We start from the raw sequence: 22,905 nt of genomic DNA on the forward strand, positions 1-22,905 counted from the left end.
GGAATGTTCTGAAGTGTCAGATTGGTCTTTACTTGACAAATTAAGTGAATTTGATTATGGTAAATTAGCTTTATCCATAAGAACTTCAGTTTCCTTACCTAGAAAACAAGAGAGAATAGTGTTTATCAATAGTAGTACTTTATATAAATGATTCCTAAATAAATATGATGCATTAAATATCCTCAAGATAGAATATAATTATATGAGAACACAGGCTACATAGAAGGAAATCAGAAAAAAAATAACTAAACAAATCATTGATTGGATTATGGCAGACATATGATAACAGTACAATTGCCCTGGGAAAGATTAAACAATTTTAATACATAAAGAAAAATATAATAGCAAATTTCACTGGGGTTAAACATATAACTGCACATGCACAATGGTCCTGGGATTAATAAAAGTAGAATTTAGCCTGTATATTGCTATTTTCAGTTCATATAGATTCCTCTGCCAAAAATCTTCTGGATCCCATATCCCTCAGATTAGAGTGAAAGGATGATCCTAGGTTAAATCAACTCATCAAATGCCAGATATCCTTGGTGTATTTTTATGATGTATTCCTTGCTAACACTAATATGCTGCATATACATTTTGTATCAAAATGGAAATTTTGTTTAAATGTTTCCAGTCCTTTAATCAGAAAGTTGATGATTCCTGCAAAATATAGTTAATAAAGATAGCAAGAGATATCGTTATTTTTGCAACAGTCAAGAAATTGCAGAATGAGAATGAACACATCTTGAGTAATAGGAAGACCTAGAAATTATACTACAGGATGGTGTTTTAATTTGCCTTATATCTAATCACCTAACCCTAGGGACTCAAACCCTGAAGAATTCTTACAGAGTTTATTGTCATGAGCTATAGACAGAATAATGGAGAAGGAAATGGCAACCCACTCCAGTACTCTTGCCTGGAGAATCCCATGGACAGAAGAGCCTGGCAGGCTACAATCCATGGGGTCGCAAAGAGTCAGACACAACTGAACATACACATTCACACACACACACACATGCACACACATGCATAGTTTCCTGTGTAGGAAATCTTGATATACACATATGCAGGGGCATTGGAAAACAAAGATTACACAAATTATTCAGTGATTGACAATTCTGGTGCAGCTAATTTTGGAAAATTTAGCCAAATGTGTAACCTACAACTCAGCAGCTAATTGAAGTTCCCATTTACAAGTGTAAGCTATTTTTAATATGTGAGGGTGAAGAAATAAAGAAAATATCTGCTTACTTGTTTGAGAATTTATTGTCAACCACATCAATACAGTTGGCCTGGTATTTTAACTGAAGATTTGTCAGGGATTGAATTGCCAAATATGCTGGTAAATCCAACCAAAGGAACATTTTAAAAGGGAATCACTTGTACACCCATGCTGATACATGTGAATGTATGGCAAAAAACCACTACTATATTGTAAAATAATTAGCCTCCAGTTAAAATAAATTAATTAATTTACAAAAAAAAAAAAACAAAAAAAAAAAAACAGAATCCCTTGAAATATAAGGTTTTTAGTTTTTTACTTTTTTGCTATTTTACAGATTTATTAGTATGCTTTTTATAAGTAAGTCAAATATAAATGATAAAGATAGCTGGAAGAAACACAAGCTGGAATCAAGATTGCCGGGAGAAATATCAATAACCTCAGATACGCAGATGACACCACCCTTATGGCAGAAAGTGAAGAGGAACTAAAAAGCCTCTTGATGAAAGTGAAAGTGGAGAGTGAAAAAGGTGGCTTAAAGCTCAACATTCAGAAAACAAAGATCATGGCATCTGGTCCCATCACTTCATGGGAAATAGATGGGGAAACAGTGGAAACAGTGTCAGACTTTATTTTTTCTGGGCTCCAAAATCACTACAGATGGTGACTGCAGCCATGAAATTAAAAGACGCTTACTCCTCAGAAGGAAAGTTATGGCCAATCTAGATAGCATATTCAAAAGCAGAGACATTACTTTGCCAACAAAGGTCCGTCTAGTCAAGGCCATGTTTTTTCCTGTGGTCATGTATGGATGTGAGAGTTGGACTGTGAAGAAGGCTGAGAGCCGAAGAACTGATGCTTTTGAACTGTGGTGTTGGAGAAGACTCTTGAGAGTCCCTTGGACTGCAAGGAGATCCAACCAGTCCATTCTGAAGGAGATCAGCCCTGAGATTTCTTTGGAGGGAATGATGCTGAAGCTGAAACTCCAGTACTTTGGCCACCTCATGTGAAGAGTTGACTCATTGGAAAGACTCTGATGCTGGGAGAGATTAGGGGCAGGAGGAGAAGGGGGCGACAGAGGATGAGATGGCTGGATGGCTTCACTGACTCGATGGACGTTGGTCTGGGTGAACTCCAGGAGTTGGTGATGGACAGGGAGGCCTGGTGTGCTGCGATTCATGGAGTCGTCGAGTCGGACATGACTGAGAGACTCAACTGAACTCAACTGAACTGAACTGAAAGACAGCTGAAGTCCATGTAGACCAAAGATAATTAGTGCAACAAGTTTATTAATTCTATAAAGTATTACTCTGTAATTTTAAATTCCTTTCTACCAAATTGTGTTCAGAATTTCATGCTAGTTTTAGTTAAAGCAAGCACTGTGTATATGATACGAATTTGTTTCTTTTTAAAAATATTTATTTATTTATTTTTGGCTCATGGCTCCAGAACACAGGCTCGGTAGTCATGGTGCACAGGCTTAGTTGCCGTGTGACATATGGGATCTTCCCAGACCAGGCATGGAAACAGTGTTTTTATCCTCCAATATGTAGTTTAGTTAAAGCTTGAAGACTTTAATTTCATAAGCTTTGACAGTGCTTCTAGATAGAGAAGCCCAGATTGTGCATGCTCCCACAGAAAGGTTGGGATTGCATTATGTAAACACATTTTAAAAAATATATGTCTTACTTATTTGTGATGTGGCATCTTTTTTGTTAAAAAACAGAAATTTCAAATTCAGGTTTAAAGATTTGTGAGTGAGGTAAGTGCCAAATACTCATTAAATAATAAATGACTAAATGATTTTACTTTCAGAATTTGTTATATTTTAAATAACTAAAACAAGTACAGTGAGAAAGAAAAAAGAAAAATTAGAAGAAAGACAAGTTAAATTAAGGAAAATATTCATCAGGAGATATGCTGAGGTTCAAGAGTCTAGGCTAGAGAGATATTAAAATAAATTGTTAGTGGAACCAGATAGATTGTTGAAAAACGTTTTTGAAAGGAAGAACTATTTCATTTGTCTGACACAAAATCAGACTGTATCCTAACAGACACCAACCAACAGGAAAATGGGGGGAAATATCAAAATAGACTGGAATGCCAACGATATTGCAGAATGCCACAGATCATGTGATAAAATTATTTTATAATGTTGAGGACTATTATAGTCTCTGACACACAGTTTTCCCACTGAGAAATTTAGGGAACTTTCTTTGTGGCTTAATAAAAAATAAGAGGCTTTTAGGACTACCATAACATATTTCAACTTCTTTCAAAGTAATTTTGTCAGAGTGTTGATGCCCCAAATTTGCCCCAAATTTTGTAGTTTCCTACAAAATTTGTAAGTTCCCAAGGACAATCAAAAGAACCCATACCTCATTTTCTCCCATTTCCTGTGGTCAGAAGAACTTTCATGACAGACACCCAATTTTCAAGACATTTGATTCAGTGAACACTATATATATTACAGTCATCCACAAAGGATAATTTATAAACCATAATATTACTACAGATCATTGATTATTGGATTCCAATTTTCTATTCATATGATGCTTGGCCTGTTTTTAAGGTTAGATATTGTCCAAGTACCCATCTTTGAAAGTCTTCCAAAAAATTACCACTGCTAGCTTGAATTTCTTTGGGAAAACATAAACCTCACTACAGGGTTATGAAAGGGAATTATTATTTTTTAATATTTAAGAATTGATTAAAAATAAAAAAGAAGATATTGCACAGTAATGATCACCCTGGAAGAGTACCATCTTTAAGACTGGAGGATGCCATGTTAGTAGAATATGGAAGAATGGAGACAGGTATCACAGATCAATAAGCTATTTTTTTTAATAAACTTGAATCATTTTATATTTTCAAACTTTTTACATTTTTTGATTCTGAATTTCCCTTATGTAAGGCCTTCCCTGGTGGCTCAGATGGTAAAGAATCTACCTATAATGCAGGAGACATAGGTTTGATCCCTGGATGGGGAAAGATCACCTGGAGAAAATAATGGCTATCCATTCCAGTGCACTAGCCTGGAGAATCCCATGGACAGAGGAACCCCGTGGACTACAGTCCATGTGTGCATGCTCAGTCACTTCATTATATCTAACTCTGCATACATGTGGACTGTAGCCCGCCAGGTTTCTTTGTCCATGGGGTTCTCCAGGCAAGAATACTGGAGTGGATTGCCATGACCTCCTCCAGGGGATCTTCCCCATTCAGGGATCGAACCCAGGTCTCCTGTGTCCTCTGCGTAGCAGGCAGATTCTTTACCACTAGGCCACCAGGGGAAACCTGGGCTACAGTCTATGGACTCACAAACAGTTGGACATGACTGAGCCACCACACTTTGACTTTAGTTATGTAAGGAAAATGTCTTGTAACATAATAATATAATAAAATATGTGCCAAGCATCAGTCAGTATATTGACTGATGCCTTCTTTACTTAGTCAACATATTAATATTGGCATGTATACATCATGGACCAGATCAGGTTTTGTAATTGTTGCTCCACAAAGAAGTGAACATTGAACTGTACAATTCTTAGCAGTACTACGTGTATCTTCAGCAATCATTTAGTCATAGTCTTTCAAGGAAGAAAATTTATACGTATACTTGTTACATCCAAAAGTTTTAAAGATCAGTAGTATCTAAATCAATCTGTAGAAACAGTGGTTCTTAAATGTTACTTAATATAACCATTAGTGAACCAAACTATATTATCTAACATATTAATGCATTTAGCTTTGTAGTTCAAATGTTTACTCTTAGATTGAAAGTGCAATCTGAGAATTTTTGGAAAAGAGTTTTCATTGCATTTGTATAAATGAACTGCCTATTCAAAAGTATTTATCAAGCAAAAATAATCTGTGATAAAAAGATTTTGCAACTATTCAATCCTTTTCTCTTTTGTTTTATATTCTACTTAAGATAAAAATCTAATGAGAACCAAATTACAAGTTACATAACTTCAAATTTTATATTTAAAACAGTATATTTTAATTACTATCTTAAAACATTACTGAATATGTCAGACATTACATGATGCATTTTCAAATTTTCTAAATCACTTTTCTGTTAGTAACAGATCTTTATTAAACTACACACAGCACACTATTTTTGTTTCTTTTTTTTTTTTTTTAATTTTTGTGATGCTGTGTTGGTTTCTGCCATCAGTTCAGTTCAGTTTAGTCGTGTCTGACTCTTGGTGACCCCATGAATCACAGCACACCAGGTCTCCCTGACCATCACCAACTCCCAGAGTTCACTCAAAACTCATGTGCATGGAGATGGTGATGCCATCCAGCCATTTCATCCTCTGTCGTCACCTTCTCTTCCTGCCTCCAATCCCTCCCAGCACCAGGGTCTTTTCCAATGAATCAATTCTTTGCATGAGATGGTCAAAGTATTGGAGTTTCAGCTTTAGTGTCAGTCCTTCCAATGAACACCCAGGACTGGTCTCCTTTAGGATGGACTGGTTGGATCTCCTTGCAGTCCAAGGAACTCTCAAGAGTCTTCTCCAACACCACAATTCAAAAGCATCACTTCTTCAGTGCTCAGCTTTTTTCACAGTCCAACTCTCACATCCATACATGATCACTGGAAAAACTATAGTCTTGACTAGATGGACCTTTGTTGGCAAATTAATGTCTCTGCTTTTTAATATGTTATATTGGTTAGTCATAACTTTCCTTCCAAGGAGTAAGTGTCTTTTAATTTCATGGCTGAAGTTACCATCTGCAGTGATTTTGGAGCCCCAAGAAATAAGGTCTGACACTGTTTCCACATCTATTTCCCATGAAGTGATGGGACCAGATGCCATGATCTTCGTTTTCTGAATGTTGAGCTTTAAGCCAACTTTTTCACTCTCCTCTTTCAGCAACAAAATAACTGCTATACCTGCTATGATGATAGCTGAAACTATCTTGGACAAAAAGCTTTTCTTTTTCCATCAGAGCACATTGTGGAATTTTGTTGACAAAAATAAGGACTATGAAGCTACTGGACAAAGTATATAAATTTCAAGATGCAATAAAACCATGTATTACTGCATTTTGAGTTTTTAGCTTTTTCAAAGAAAAGTGTCAGAGAAAACTTATTTCAAATGGGACATCAGAACATTTCTTGATTATTACTGTCATCACAAGACATATCCTGATTAATAAGATGAGAATATTAGTATAAACTTTGAATCACCATAATGGAACTAGATATTTCAATAATGAATCCAAGACAAGGTGTGATGCATAGTAGATATTTAGCCTTCTTATTTATTGGAATTATGAATAACAGCTGTGATTTTAAAAAACTTATACGTTGTGAAAAACAGGCAGAAACACAGACAGCTGTCAATTGGTGCACACATTTGGGAAGACAGTGTAGACATCCTTTCTTCTAGAGACCACATAATAGAAACACTACAGGATTTCATTTAAACACATAGTCTACAATGCATAATTATATTTTGTATGTCCTGTAGGTTTCCTTACCATGTTACAGCTTTCTCTGATCTCCACATTCTGAGCTTGTGGGAAAGATATCTTCCAAACACCATTCCCACACTAGATCATCTGTAACAATACTGTAAGCTCTCAGTACTCCTTCGTTTAATATATCCTGTACAAGATCATGAGAATAATTCTCCATGATTATTTTAACCTGACATTCAGTGACTTTAAGATTCCAAACAAATCATATTAGTGAATCCATGACAGTTCTATTATTCAGTTTGACTTTTTCAAAACTGCTTGGATCTATAAAAATGCTTATATCACTTAATGCATTCTTGTTTAGAAAAGTGAGTCTATCAAACATAGTACATACCCATTTCCTTATATTAATACTTTATTTCTCCACTTTATTCTCTCACTTTTAATGTTTTATTTTACCACCTACTATTATAGACAGTACTCCTTGTTTTGTCCCCTTTGTATAAATATAGACGTTCATGTTTATAACTCATAAGTATGAAATGCTGTATAATTTTATTTATAAATATGATTGTTACCGTCACTTTGTTTCTTAAAGATTACAGGAAAAACTGAAGATAGTGTCCACTTTTTTATTATTCTTCGAAAATTATTTGCCAAAATATTTATTTCATTTCTGGCTATATAGTGGAAACCCAATGAGAAAACCAGGATGAATATTACTTGAAAGAAAGTATCAGAATACAATACAACAACATTAATAGATTTGTGGGTACTTTGTTCTAAACATATGTGTGTCTCATGCAAAGATTGTTGTAACTCTGTATTTTCTTTTTAAAATAAAACAAGAGTCATGAGTCAACTCACCTAAATACAGACGCCCTTGAATGAATCATTTACAAAAGAGCTCCTTGCTAAGAATTAAACACCTGGAATGCTGCTGCTTAGTACTTAATAGAAACAGAGCTGAAAAGGGTAGTGCAGCCCACCAGTATATTTATCAGCTATTTCATATATTAGTATTGTCATATATATTTTACATATATCACTACTATTTTACATATATTACTTTTGAGAAAACTCCCAGATACCAAAGGTAAGATCAAACTAAATCCTGACACCAAACTGCATCACAAATATATGCCATCAAGACCTTAGGGATGTGGAGACAGACAATATAACTGAAGTGTTGCCTTGATTACTGCAATTCAAGTAATTAGATGTTAACACTGTCCCATGTGGTATCTTGATTCATATTATTTCCCTAAAGCCTTTGGGTATTTGAATTATTGGCTTGTTTAATCTTAAAACATAAACAAAATTGTATCTGTTTCTTGATTTTATATGGATGCAAAATATAAAAATATTCAAGAGAAAAATAATCTATTTGACAGTATTATAGAAATAGCTTTGATTAAACCTTGTTTAATTATTTTTCTATTTTCTTATGACAGTATACTCTTCATGTTTTCTTATGTTTTAAAAAATAGAGTTGCCTAAACAGTAAGCCATACCGTTTATTTTGTACATTACACCATTTATATTGTAAACTTCATATTATATTTACACTATTGATTTTATCAAGAGGAAACAACTTTCACTGGCTTTTCAAATGTAAATAAAGTGTTCTCAGATGTTTATATTTACTATCAAATCTTGAAAATCAAGTCAATGGACATGGATTTGAGCAAACTCTGGAAGATAGTGGAGGACAGTGAAGCCTGGTGTGCTACATTCCATGGGGTAGCAAAGAGTTGGACAGGACATAGCGACTGAAAAACAACAGCATACCAAATCCACATTTTTGTGTGTGTTAAATCCCTCTTAGATATGATGTATTATATTATTTTATGTATCAATGAACTGATTTGCTATTTGAACTAGTTTCCCATGTTTATTTATGATATATTATTCTGTACATTTATTATCTGGTGATACTGCCATCATACAATAAGCTATAAAACATTCCCTTCTTATTTTACAGAGAGGCAAAGTTTATGCAAGCTTGAGAATGATATCTTCTTAATGTGGAATCTTCCTTGAGGATAAGACTATAACATTTATAAAGACTTTTCTGGAGTTTAGATAATAACAGTAGGAAATAAACACCAAATGTAACTAGAAAATTACTCCTAGATGTTTCTTCTTTCAGGCTCTTCTTTCAAACACAGGGTTATTTTTATCTATTTTCTGTCAAGTATTATCTTTGTGCTTATAATAAAACTATTTTTCATCTACAAAACTGTCCTTGAACTTGAATGAACTATGTATCTAGGCAGCAAGATCCAGGGAAAATAGCATTGAAAAAGTGCTCCACAATCTGTTTCCCTATTAGCCCATCTAAGTTTTTCTTGATCTCTTTCAGGGAAAATATTTTTTTAAGATGATGAATAGTAGTGAAGACCAGTAGTGCAATAAAGAATGTAACCTACTGTCTATGGAGTATATGTATCATATGAGAGCTACCCAGCATCAACAAATTTGCTGAAATCTTATTTATTAACATACATGATATGAAAATTAGTATTACCTAATGAGGGTTATGGGCTTTACTAGAAGCTCAGGCAGTAAAGATTCTGCCTGCAATGCAGGAGAACAGGTTCCCCTGGAGAAGGGAATGGCTACCCATTCCAGTATTTTTGCCTGGAGAAGTCCCTGGACAGAGGAGCTTGTGGGCTATATCCATGGGGTTGCAAAGAGTCAGACAAGACTGAGCAAGTAACACAATGAGGTTTATATTGAACTTATAGCATGTTCTCCATTGGGAGACTATTCTGTACATTCTTTGTTTATCTTGTGAATAATTTCATTAAAAATATTGCCCCAACTTTTTAGAAATAAAGCAAAAAAAGCTGCACCTATGCAAACCACCAAGAAGAATTTAAAGTTAAAAGAGTATAATTCATTTGTGGAAATGAAGAGTTCATCATTAGGACTTTGTAGAACAGACTATAAAATCATTTATATTAACAGATTTCAATCTTAAAATCTTTACATTCAGAGTAAAATTTTACTGTCAAAATTTATGGAGAATTTCTGGATTAAATTTGTGTAAATAAATGTCCATTCAAAGAATTTTCCAAAATAACAAACATTCTATTCTACAGGATTCTGCAGCCATCCAGACTTTTTTTTTCCCCCCTTTATAATTTGTTCTGGTTTCTCTTAAAAGACAGAAACCTAGTTAAAGTTTCAAAATTATACTTTACCTAAAATCTATCATCTATTTTTTTCTAAGATTAGGATCTTTTTTTAAAATTTTATTTTATTTTTAAACTTTACAATATTGTATTAGTTTTGCCAAACATCGAAATGAATCTGCCACAGGTATACCCGTGCTCCCCATCCTGAACCCTCCTCCCTCCTCCCTCCCCATACCATCCCTCTGGGTCGACCCAGTGCACCAGCCCCAAGCATCCAGTATCGTGCATTGAACCTGGACTGGCGACTCATTTCATACATGATATTATACATGTTTCAATGCCATTCTCCCAAATCTCCCAATGTTCATTGCAGCACTGTTTATAATAGCCAGGACATGGAAGCAACCTAGATGCCCATCAGCAGATGAATGGATAAGAAAGCTGTGGTACATATACAAAATGGAGTATTACTCAGCCATTAAAAAGAATACATTTGAATCAGTTCTAATGAGGTGGATGAAACTGGAACCTATTATACAGACTGAAGTAAGCCAGAAAGAAAAACACCAATACAGTATACTAACGCATATATATGGAATTTAGAAAGATGGTAACAATAACCCTGTGTACAAGACAGCAATAGAGACACTGAGGTATAGATCAGTCTTATGGACTCTGTAGGATCTTTTTTTTAATTTATTTTATTTTTTAACTTTACAATATTGTATTGGTTTTGACATATATCAAAATGAATCCATCACAGGTATACATGTGTTCCCCATCCTGAACCTTCCTCCCTCCTCCCTTCCCATACCATCCCTCTGGGTCGACCTAGTGCTCTAGCCCCAAGCATCCAGTATCGTGCATCGAACCTGGACTGGCATCTCGTTTCATACATGATATTTTACATGTTTCAATGCCATTCTCCCAAATCTTCCCACCCTCTCCCTCTCCCATAGAGTCCATAAGACTGTTCTATACATCAGTGTCTCTTTTGCTGTCTCGTACACCGGGTTATTGTTACCATCTTTCTAAATTCCATATATATGCGTTAGTATACTGTATTGGTGTTTTTTCTTCTGGCTTACTTCACTCTGTATAATAGGCTCCAGTTTCATCCACCTCATTTGAATGTGTTCAAATGTATTCTTTTTAATGGCTGAGTAATACTCCATTGTGTATATGTACTATAGCTTTCTTATCCATTCATCTGCTGATGGACATGTAGGTTGCTTCCATGTCCTGGCTATTATAAACAGTGCTGCGGTGAACATTGGGATACATGTGTCTCTTTCCCTTCTGGTTTCCTCAGTGTGTATGCCCAGCAGTGGGATTGCTGGATCATAAGGCAGTTCTATTTCGAGTTTTTTAAGGAATCTCCACACTGTTCTCCATAGTGGCTGTACTAGTTTGCATTCCCACCAACAGTGTAAGAGGGTTCCCTTTTCTCCACACCCTCTCCAGCATTTATAATTTGTAGACTTTTGGATCACAGCCATTCTGACTGGTGTGAAATGGTACCTCATAGTGGTTTTGATTTGCATTTCTCTGATAATGAGTGATGTTGAGCATCTTTTCATGTGTTTGTTAGCCATCTGTATGTCTTCTTTGGAGAAATGTATATTTAGTTCTTTGGCCCATTTTTTGATTGGCTCATTTATTTTTCTGGAGTTGAGCTGTATGAGTTGCTTGTATATTTTTGAGATTAGTTGTTTGTCAGTTGCTTCATTTGCTATTATTTTCTCCCATTCTGAAGGCTGTCTTTTCACCTTGCTTATAGTTTCCTTTGTTGTGCAGAAGCTTTTAAGTTTAATTAGGTCCCATTTGTTTATTTTTGCTTTTATTTCCAATATTCTGGGAGGTGGGTCATAGAGGATCCTGCTGTGATGTATGTCGGAGAGTGTTTTGCCTATGTTCTCCTCTAGGAGTTTTATAGTTTCTGGTCTTACGTTGAGATCTTTAATCCATTTTGAGTTTATTTTTGTGTATGGTATTAGAAAGTGTTCTAGTTTTATTCTTTTAACAATTGGTGCTGGGAAAACTGGTCAACCATTTTAAAAAGATTAGGATCTTAAATACAAGGTTGTGTAACATATATCAAGCATAGTTCATTCTGTAAAATGCAGGTAAGTTTTGCAAAATTAAATCAGGTTAACCAAGGTGCTCTAGCTGATAATAGCAGGGCTTCCTTTCAGTCCATCAATAATGTTACTTACCAATGAAGTTCTCTGTTATTGTATCATTATATACCAACAGAATATTATACTCAATTTAAGATTGACATGAAAGACTGCTTTAGATTTTGCTGAAAGTATTTCTGAAGTGTGCAGTTCTTAATTTTATTTTTGATGTTTTATATACAAAAAGCAAATAAATTTTATATTAACAAGTACAATTTGACCACATCATATTCACAACTTTGCGGGGATAGAGATATGACTTGTTTGAACTTATAATGTCCTGATGTTTCTTGTGTGGGTATAAATAAATATGTCTTTTAAATTTAGTATATTAGTGTTGAACAATTCTCAGTTTACTATATTTCGGTTGATGCAACTCTCATACATTTTCTATAAATTTAGCTATAAATTAGCTTTACATTTTAGCTATACTTTTTCAGGCTGCTGCTGCTAAGTGTCAGACTCTGTGAGACCCCGTGGATGGCAGCCCACCAGGCTCCCCCATCCCTGGGATTCTCCAGGCAGGAACACTGGAGTGGGTTGCCATTTCTTTTCCAATGCATGAAAGTGAAAAGTGAAAATGAAGTCGCTCAGTTGTGTCCTACTCTTCGAGACTCCATGGGCTGCAGCCTACCAGGCTCCTCCATCCATGGGATTTTCCAGACGTTTTCAGGACAACTCTATAAATCCATTGTTCAATGACTGTGCTTTGGCAGACAAATGGTAAAGTGCACTTACTCAGAAATCTTTATATGACAAACCAACTAGAGACTAAAATGATCCAGGCTTTATTTTGTTGTTGTTGTTGTTGTTGTTGTTATTTTATAGGTAATTCTCTGAGGTTTACTAAAGTTGTTGAATGTTGTATTAACTAGGGCCTAACACACTTCAAAAGTGTGTACTGTTTTCTTTTCTGAAAAAAAAATTGAGAGTACTATAAATTCTGGAAAACTTGGACAACTATGCTTTGAAAGGGCACACTAAATTTTAGTCATTGAACATTAATTGAGATATTAAGTTGTTATTGATTAACTTCCTGACAGCTGCCTTCACATCTTTCTTCCTGAGGCTGTAGATCAATGGGTTCAGCATGGGGAAGACCACTGCTTAAAACACAGAGCCCACCTTGAGCATAAGCCATGAGCTTCTGGAGTTAGGAACACAGTAGAGGAAAAGGACGCTCCCATGTAAGACAGTAATGGCGGTCAGGTGGGAGGCAAAGGTGGAGAAGACTTTGTGGTGCCCCCAGTTGAAGGAACCTTCAGGAAAGTGATACAAATGCAAACATAGGAGGTGAGAATAATCATCAGGCTGCTTACTTCATTGAATGTGGCAGAGACTAAAATGATCTCCTGGCTGATGTAGGGGTCAGAGCAGGAAACAGCAACTATGGCAGCATGCTCACAGACAAAGTTATTTATGAACTTACTCCCACAAAGGGAAAAAGTCAAAAAAAGTAATGTGAATATTAGGGAACAGGCTATACCCCAAGGGTATGTAGCAATCACCAACACAAAACTAAACCTCTGGGACATGACAATTGTGTAGAGAAGAAGGTTGCAAATAGCCACAAATCGGTCATATGCCATCACTGCCAAGAAGAATGTCTCTGTCATCACAAATATGCAGGCAAAGAAGAATTGCATGAGGCATCCTGTGAAGGAGATTGTTCTGTCTTACACAACCAAGTTTTCTAGTAGCTTGGGTGTAACTACTGTCGAGTAACAGAAATCAACAAAGGATAAGTGGCTGAGAAAGAAGTACATGGGTGTGTGGAGCCTGGAACTGGACTTGATGATCAGGATCATGCCTAGGTTCCCCAGCACAGTGACTGAGTAGATGGTCAGGAAGACTAGGAACAGGGGCAGCTGGAGCTGAGGATATTTTGAGAAGCCCAAGAGAATGAAAGTGACCTCAGCACAATGGTTTGCTTGGTTCCTGTGGACAAAATATCAATGTTGATCCAGAAGAGTAAAAACTAAACTTTGAAATAGGTAAGAGAATAGAAAATGTGTTGAGAAGCTCACTGGGTCTCTGTTTACAGTATTTCTGTAAATGCTATACTTCTGCTTTATTTAAAATGCTAATGCTCATATGTCAATTATACAGCCAATAATAATTTTCATTGTGTATGATCTTCAGAAACAAAGAACCAAAACAGATTAGATCTTGCTTTATTTCAAATAATAAAATTCATTATTATCAGCTGCTTTCAAGAGACATTGTCTTTGCATGATTCTGAGCTTTGTGAAAACACCTGATATGACAATCCAATTACATGTATTGGAGAAAAATATGTCATTAGTTTCCACAGTTTCTTACCTGCCTCGCCTGCTGAGCTATGAGACAATTAACTTATATGCTAATTTGAATAATGGTAACATCTCTGCAAAACAGTTAATACAATATTTTCTTGGTTGTCCTATCTCCTTTCAATTCCTTTCTTATTCCTAGTTATTCCAAATCCTCAACCCATTCTGGAGCTATGCTATAAAACATACTAAACTTTTTCACTTATGTTGCATTAATTTTGAAAATATTTAAATGTATTCTTCATAGCCAATTGTATTATTCATCAGAAGATTCAAAACAAAATAAGTGCTATGCTTTCTGTCATAATAGTTGAAAAAATATTGAACAGAAAACTTTTTTTTTTTCCATTGTAGCAGATTTTGGAATTTGGGTGACAAAAATAAGGACTGTGAAAGTACTGGAGAAAACATATAGACTTCAGAATGGATCAAATATATACTCTGCCATTTTGAATTAAGTTTTTATTTATTCCAAAGAAAAATGGCTAGAAAACACCTATTTCAAATGCGACACCAGAATATTTCTTGATTATTACTGATTTCAGAAGGCATTTTTTCAATAATAAGATAAGAATATTAATATAAAGTTTAAATCACTAGAATGGCACTAGATACTTCAATAATGAATTTAAATTCTGTAAGACATGATAGAGCAGATATTTACCTTTTTATATATCAGAATTATGAATAATTGTATAATTTCAAACACCTGATATGTTTGTGAAAATCAGGCACAAATATGGACATCTATCAACTGGTGGAGACATTAGGGAAGACAATGCAGAAATCCCTTATTCTAGAAGCCACACAATAGAAACACTGTAGGATTTCATTAGAACACTTGGTTTAAGATGCGTGTTTCCTTATTTTCCTCTAGGTTTTGTCACCACACTATAGCTGTCTCTGATTCCCACATGATAAGCTTGTAGAAAAGATACCTTTCAAAGACCATGTCCACAACAGATCTTCTGTAACAATACTTTGTAAAGTCTCAGCACTGCAAAGATTGATTATGACTATATTATTCCAGCCACACTCCTTAAATTTAAAATACTCTACAGAGGGCAGACACACTGAAACCATAATCACAGAAAACTAGCCAATCTGATCACATAGACCACAGCTTTGTCTAACTCAGTGAAACTAAGCCATGCAGTGTGGGGCCACCCAAGACAGACGGGTCATGGTGGAGAGGTCTGACATAATGTGGTCCACTGGAAAAGGGAATGGCAAACCACTTCAGTATTCTTGCCTTGAGAATCCCATGAACAATATGAAAAGGCAAAATGATAGGATACTGAAAGAGGAACTCCCCAGGTCAGTAGGTGCCCAATATACTACAGGAGGTCAGTGGAGAAATAACTCCAGAAAAAATGAAGGTATGGAGCCAAAGCAAAAACAATACCCAGTTGTGGATGTGACTGGTGATAGAAGCAAGGTCCGATGCTGTAAAGAGCAATATTGCATAGAAACCTAGAATGTTAGGTCCATGAATCAAGGCAAATTGGAAGTGGTCAAACAGAGATGGCAAGAGTGAACGTCAACATGCTAGGAATCAGTGAACTAAAATGGACTGGAATGGGTGAATTTAACTCAGATGACCATTATATCTACTACTGTGGGCAGGAATCCCTTAGAAGAAATGGAGTAGCCATCATGGTCAACAAAAGAGTCCAAAATGCAGTACTTGGATGCAATCTCAAAAACGACAGAATGATGTTCTGTCAATGAAAATGTTCTGAAAATGTTCGTTTCCAAGTCAAACCATTCAATATCACGGTTATCCAAGTCTATGCCCCAACCATTAACGCTGAAGAAGCTGAAGTTGATCGGTTCTCTGAAGACCTATAAGACCTTTTAGAACAAATGCCTGGGCGGCATTAGTTCTATGACCTAAGTCTTATAGGTCTTCAGAGAACCAATCAACTTCAGCTTCTTCAGTGATACTGGTTGGGCATAGGCTGTCATCATGACCTTAGGAATATGAAAACTAGAGAACTTAACTGAAGTACTGCCTTGATGACTGCAATTCAACTAATTACATTTTAACTCTTTCCCAGGTGGTATATTGATTGTATATTATTTCCCTAAAGCCTTAGGGCATTTGTGTTAGCAACTTTACTCATTTAATCTTATAAAAATAAACAACATCATTTTTAAAATTTTTGTATGCATATAAAATACATAAATCCACAAGAGAAAATTATACAGCAATAGATTTGTCTTTTATTAATCCATATTTAATTTTTAAAATTTTCTTATGAAGGTATATATATATTTTTTCCTATGTTTCTAAACATATGCCTGCTAAGCTGCCATTGTATGGTTTATTTTGTACATTACATTATTTATATTATAAACTTTATTTTATTTTTACACTATTGATTCTATTGATAGAAAGCTTGCATTGGCTTTTCAAATATAGTGTTCTCAGATGTTTATATTTATTATGGAATCTAAAAAACAATTTTGGATGATATGTTTTCTAAAAATATCTGTTTATGAAAAGGATGGTATTTTCACTAATTTTGGTAACTACCTGTCTTGGCTTTAAGGACACAGGTTAAGAATAATAATAACTTTATGCAGAAGGAGCTAAAAAGTGGAAGCAGTGAAATATCTTATTTTCTGGGGCTCAAAAACCATTGCTTCATGGTGACTGCAGCCATGAAATTAAAGTACACTTGCTCCTTGGGAGGAAAGTTATGACAAAACTAGACAGCATATTCAAAAACAGAGACATCACTTTGCCAACAAAAGTGCATATAGTCAAAGCCATGGTTTTTCTAGTAGTCAGGCATGGATGTGAGTTGGACCCTAAAGAAGGCTGAATGCCGAAAAATTGATGCTTCAAATTGTGGTTCTGGGGAAGACTTGAGAGTCCTTTGGGCAGCAAGATCAAACCAGTCCATCCTAAAGGAAGTCATCCCTAAGTATTCATTGGAAGGACTGATGCTGAAACAAGCTCCAGTGCTTTGGCCATCTGACATGAAGAGCTGACTCATTGGAAAAGACCCTGATGTTGGGAAAGCTTGAAGGCTAATGGAGAAGAAGGAAGCAGAGGATGAGGTTGTTGGGTGACATCACTGACTCAATAGACATGAGTTTGAGCAAACTCCAGGAGACAGTGAAGGGCAGGGAAATCTGGCATGCTGCAGTCCATGGAGTGGCAAAGACTCAGGCACGACTTAGTGACTGAACAACAATAACAAGCTTATTTCTCGCTAGTGGAAGATTCAAAATACATTTTGACTGGGCAGCTGTGCTCTGTAGGGGCTCTGATTTCTCCCAGCTTGTACTTCACCATCATCATGGTGCTTCTGAGGTTATGATTCTCTTAATATTCATTGGTAAAAGAATACTTTCTTCTTCAAATAAATGATGCCAGGACAACTGGACATTCACAAGTAAAATCATGAGATTGGACACTTGCCTCATATTATATACAACAGTTAACTCAGAAACTGAACAAGGACCTGAATGAAAGAGCATAAACTATAAAACTCTTACAAGAAAAACACATGCCTTAAATTTCACGGCCTTGAATTTGTCAGTAGATTCTTAGATAGGGAAACAAAAGCATAAGCAACAAAAATAAATAAATAAATTGATAAATTGAACTTCCTCAAAATTTAAAATATTTGTATATTAAAAACATTATCAATAAACTGAAAAGAAAAAGTACAGAAAAGACACAATAAAGACAAAAAGTCAAATCAGATACAACACAAAATTTACAAATGTCCAACAAGCATGTGAAAGCATTGTCAATATATTTAGTTATTAGGAAAATGCAAATCAATATCATGATGTGATATCAAGTTTTACCCACTGAAAGTGAAGGTGAAGTTTCTCAGTCATGTCCAACTCTTAGCGACGACCCCATGGACTATAGCCCATCAGGCTCCTCTGTCCATGGGATTTTCCAGGCAAGACTACTGGAATGGGTTGCCATTTCCTTCTCCAGGAGATCTTTCCGACCCAAGGATTGACCCCAGGTCTCCCACATTGTAGGCAGACACTTTACTGTCTGAACCACCAGGGAAGTCCAGTACCCACTGGATTTACTATAATAAATATATATAATAGCAATGATTAACACGGATGTGCTAGGATGTGCAAGGATGTGAAGCAACCAGAAGTGTTATATATTGTGCCTGGGAATATAAAATGCTACAGACATTGTAGAAATAAGTTTTATGGTTCCTCTCATATGGATGAACATAGAATTACTACTAGACAAAATGCTTAGCAGGAAAAAAAAGTAGTCTTTCACAAAGAAAGGTTAGGCTTTTCTCCCAATTTCTGGCAGGTGATATGTGTCTTATGTGATAATAGAGTCTGTTTAGGGAGGAGGGGCTGGGTACACCTGATATCAAGGTGTGAGCATGCTAATTTGCTAGGCTCCACTGTCTATGGGATTCTCCAGGCAAGAATACTGGAATGGGTTGCCCTGAAATCCTCCACGGGATCTTTACAACCCAGGGATTGAAGCTGTATCTGTTATATCTCTTGCATTGGCAGGTGGGTTCTTTACCACTAGTGCCACCTGGGAAGCACCACAGCATATGTCAAATAGAATTCACTCTATAGACTGTATATGAGTTTACTGTGAAGTGTGTTATTTGCTCAGTCATGTCTGAATCTTTGTGACCCCATGGACTGTAGCCTGCCAGCTTCCTCTCTCCATGAGATTCTCCAGACAAGAACCCTGGAGTGGGTGTCATGCCCTCCTCCAGGGGATCTTCCTGACCCGGGCATTGAACCTGCATCTCCTGTGGCTCCTGCATTGCAGGCAGATTCTTTAACCACTGAGCCACTGGGGAACCCCATAATAAAGACAGTGGAGTGGCTCAGTCGGTAAGTGTCCATCTACAATGCGGGAGACCTGGGTTCAATCCCTGGGTTGGGATGATCTCCTGGAGAAGGGAATGGCAACCCACTGCAGTATTATTGCCCTCCCCCCGCCCCAGAAAGGGGCTCAAAGAAAAGAAGTTATGCTTCCCTATTAAATTAGGACCACTCTGTAGACTCTGGGCACTGAGGCACAACTTGAGTCCTATGAAGCAAGTAGCCAGAGTGAAATCTAGGGACTTACACTCCCTGAATTAGCATAGAATGAGAGTACTTATGGGGAAAAAAAGTGCAATTATGCATTTATTTACTTATGTTTTAGTTAGCCTCTGTTCCTCCAAAATGCCTCTACTGTCTTTTTCTGACAGTAAAATTAATTATTTTCAAAGCTACTTCCTAACTTCTTACCAAAACCTGAAATTATGCTCAGTATAAAAATAAGTTCATTCCACATAGAATTCTCTATAAATTTTACCTCTTATTAGGAGCTGAAATTAAAACTCCATTATTTTCAGTTTTTATGACTTCATACTCCAAAAACACATACAGCAGATTAAAGGTTTCCTGTACATGTGCATCATTCACATATTCTCCCACTCTTTCTTCAACTGTTCCTTTAGATTCCTTTGATTTGATACATGTGATTAATTCCTTCATATTTATGACTTCCTGAAAGTCTTTTTCAATTTAACATACAAATCATAGAGCATATATTCTCTAACCAAAGACACTTTTTTTTCAAAAATCAGGATCCATTCCCTATGTCTATGGTAACAAAGTTTGAATAGCCCAGGGTTGAAAGGGAAACCTTCACCAAAGATGAATACGATTTCTGATGCACACTTCTTTCTTCTTCCCCACACACCTTCTCCACACCTGTAGCTTTTTACCCCATCTCCCACACTCTGTATTTGTCAACAGCCTTGGGGCCAACATTTCCAATTGCTCATTTAGACCCAGGAAGTGCCAGCCATGCTCAGCTGTGAGCACAGGTGCTATGTATAGTATTCATCTTCTTTCCTGTGCAACTACCCTGGAATAATTTTCCCATTGCAGACCTACTATGTACTCAGTCCTGTAACAGGAATTTTACAAACTATAAAATTATAAAACATGAGCCTCAGCCTCAATTTGTTTCTTAGAGCATTATTCCAGGAAATAATCCATATAAGAACGAATGACAACTTATAATTCTTGTTTATTATTAAAGTTTGTATGTATAAAGGGAATGAAAATATTGTGATCCAGAAAAAACAAAAAATAGTTTCTCATGATGTAGCCTGGTTAACAAAAGTAAATGTGGTGAAAGATAAATAATCAAACACTTCTAATCAACTAAACAAGTAACCTGGCAGTTAGACTTACGCATGTGCTTGTTTGCCTCCTGCAAAGATTAATGGAACATATTAGGACCATATTATTTTCCTTTTAAAGTAAAATAAAAATCAACTCACCTGAGTGTAGAATTTGACTGGTTCATTTAATAAAGCTTCTTTTCTAAGTTTAATGGATTCAAGGAAAATTTCTGCTGAGAAGTCAATTTTTTTAAATATAGTAATAAGCCTGAAAAATAGTAACAGGAATCTAGAATATATTGCAATGAATATTTCAGAACAATTAATTTCTCTTAAAATGTATTAAAAATATATTCGGGCATGACAAAGAGAAAAGGAGACCAAAAAGCTGAACCCTGACATCAAACTGTCACATATATGCCACCAAAACCCTAAGGAGGTTAACCTTAGATAATATTATTTAACTTTTGCCTTGAGACCACAAATGGGGCAATTAGATGAAATAATGTCCTTGTGATACTTTGGTTGCATGTGCATTTTTTCCCAAAGTTTGGGGAACAATTTCATCATGCATTCAGGTCCACTAATCTTTTAAAAATGTTGAACTAGACAGTATATTTTTGTCTTTAACTACTTGCAGAAGGCAGAAATATACACAATCAAAATCAACTATTGGGTAACAATACAAAGATTCTTAATTTTTGTTGAATTTCTGGTTTTCCCTCTGTATCTGTTGGCTTCCCTCATAGCTCAGTCGGTAAAGAATCCTCCTGAAATGCAGGAGACCCTGGTTTGATTCCTGGGTCAGGAAGATCCCCTGGAGAAGGGATAGGCTACCCACTCCAGTATTCTTGGGCTTCCCTGGTGACTCAGCTGGTAAAGAATCTTCCTGCAATGCAGGAGACCTGGGTTCAATCCCTGGATTGGGAAGATCCCCTGGAGAAGGGAAAGGCACCCACTCCAGTATTCTGGCCTGGAGAATTCCAGGGACTGTATAGTCCATGGGGTCACAAAGAGTCAGACACAACTGAGCGACTTGCACTTTCTCTGTATCTGAGGGACATATTGATGTGTTTGGATGTAAAATTTATACAATATGAATCATATTATAATGTTTTTTATCCTTTCTTTAACATTGTATTGTGTTTCATTTTCTATAAAAACCATTGATTTTCTTAAGGTAATACAATTCACATTACTACTACAAATACGAGCATAATTCTTTTTCATTATTACATTTATTATTGAAATTGCAAAAAAGCTGATATTCTATTTTTCAATTTGTAGTCTAGGTTTATGGGAAGTATAGTATATTTATTACTTAGGAAGCTGCCATATCTCAACATATAAACATCTCAACTCCAGTGACTTAATTTAATAGAACACGGAGTAGCAATTTTTTTCTGGAAAAAGTTGCACAGTAAATACTTTAGCCTTTGTGGGCTGCATAGTCTCAATTTCAGCTATGCATGTCTGCATCTTGCAGCCTGGATTCACCCACAGGCAATACGTAAATCAATAGGCATGGCTCTGTTTCAATAAAATTTTATTTATAAAAGACAGTAGGCCAGATTTGGTTTGCAGATCACATCTTGTCAACCTATGCAATAGAATGCATTTCTTGGTTGTTCAAAGTCTAAAATTATTTCCAGAGCAGTAGGCAGACGTCTTCTGAGTGGCAATGCAGAGACTTAAGCTTGTTCTCAATATGGCTTATGATAATGTGATAGTGTGCGTGCATGTTAAGTCACTTTAGTAGTGTCAGACTTTTTGAGAGCATATGGACTGAAGCCTGCAAGGGTCCTCTGTCCATGGGATTCTCCAGGCAGAATCCTGGAGTGGGTTGCAATGCTCCCCTCCAGGGTATCTTCCCAGCCCAGGGATCAAATCTGTCTCTCTTGCATTGGCAGTTGGGTTGTTTACCACTAGCAGCACCTGGGAAGTTCAACAATGTGATTATTATAGTAAAATATAATGTAGTAAGAGAAACAATAATGTGCTTTAAAAAACACTGCACTTTTCTGCACTGCCACTGTTCATAATATTTTTGTTTTTTGCTTATTTATTTTTCATTAAGGTTTTGTCAAGCAATAGTACTCTTCACATGTAGAGATACTTGAATAATGACCAAGATATTTCCTGATCAATAAAATCACAAACGGACTTTGAACTTTGAGTTGAACTACAGTGTTAAGATAAAGTGAAAGGATAAGAAAGAAAAACAAAAGACATTTTAAGCAGAGAAGACTGCCTGAGCCAAGGTAGGAATTTGAATGTTCATTTTCAATGAGAAGTAGAGTTAATGCAGGGCAAACTTTGGGAGATGGTGAGGGACAGAAGGCATGCTGCAGTCCATGGGAGTACAAAGAGTCTTACATGACTGCGAGATTGAACAACAACAAAAAGTATGATACAAGATCAGAGTACTAGAGGATCTGAATTGTGGAAATGCAATTCAGATTA

At 36.0% G+C, this 22,905-nt stretch overlaps 1 pseudogene; it reads right to left on the minus strand.

The window, feature by feature from the left end:
• Window positions 1–12,968: 12,968 nt before the first annotated feature.
• On the minus strand, window positions 12,969–13,942 carry LOC147343314 (olfactory receptor 5D3-like; annotated as a pseudogene).
• Between the last annotated feature and the right edge of the window lie 8,963 nt (window positions 13,943–22,905).

Source organism: Bos grunniens, chromosome 28, assembly GCF_055505025.1.
Source record: "Bos grunniens cultivar Pamir isolate PY7600 chromosome 28, Bosgru_T2T1.0, whole genome shotgun sequence".
Lineage (NCBI taxonomy): Eukaryota > Metazoa > Chordata > Mammalia > Artiodactyla > Bovidae > Bos > Bos grunniens.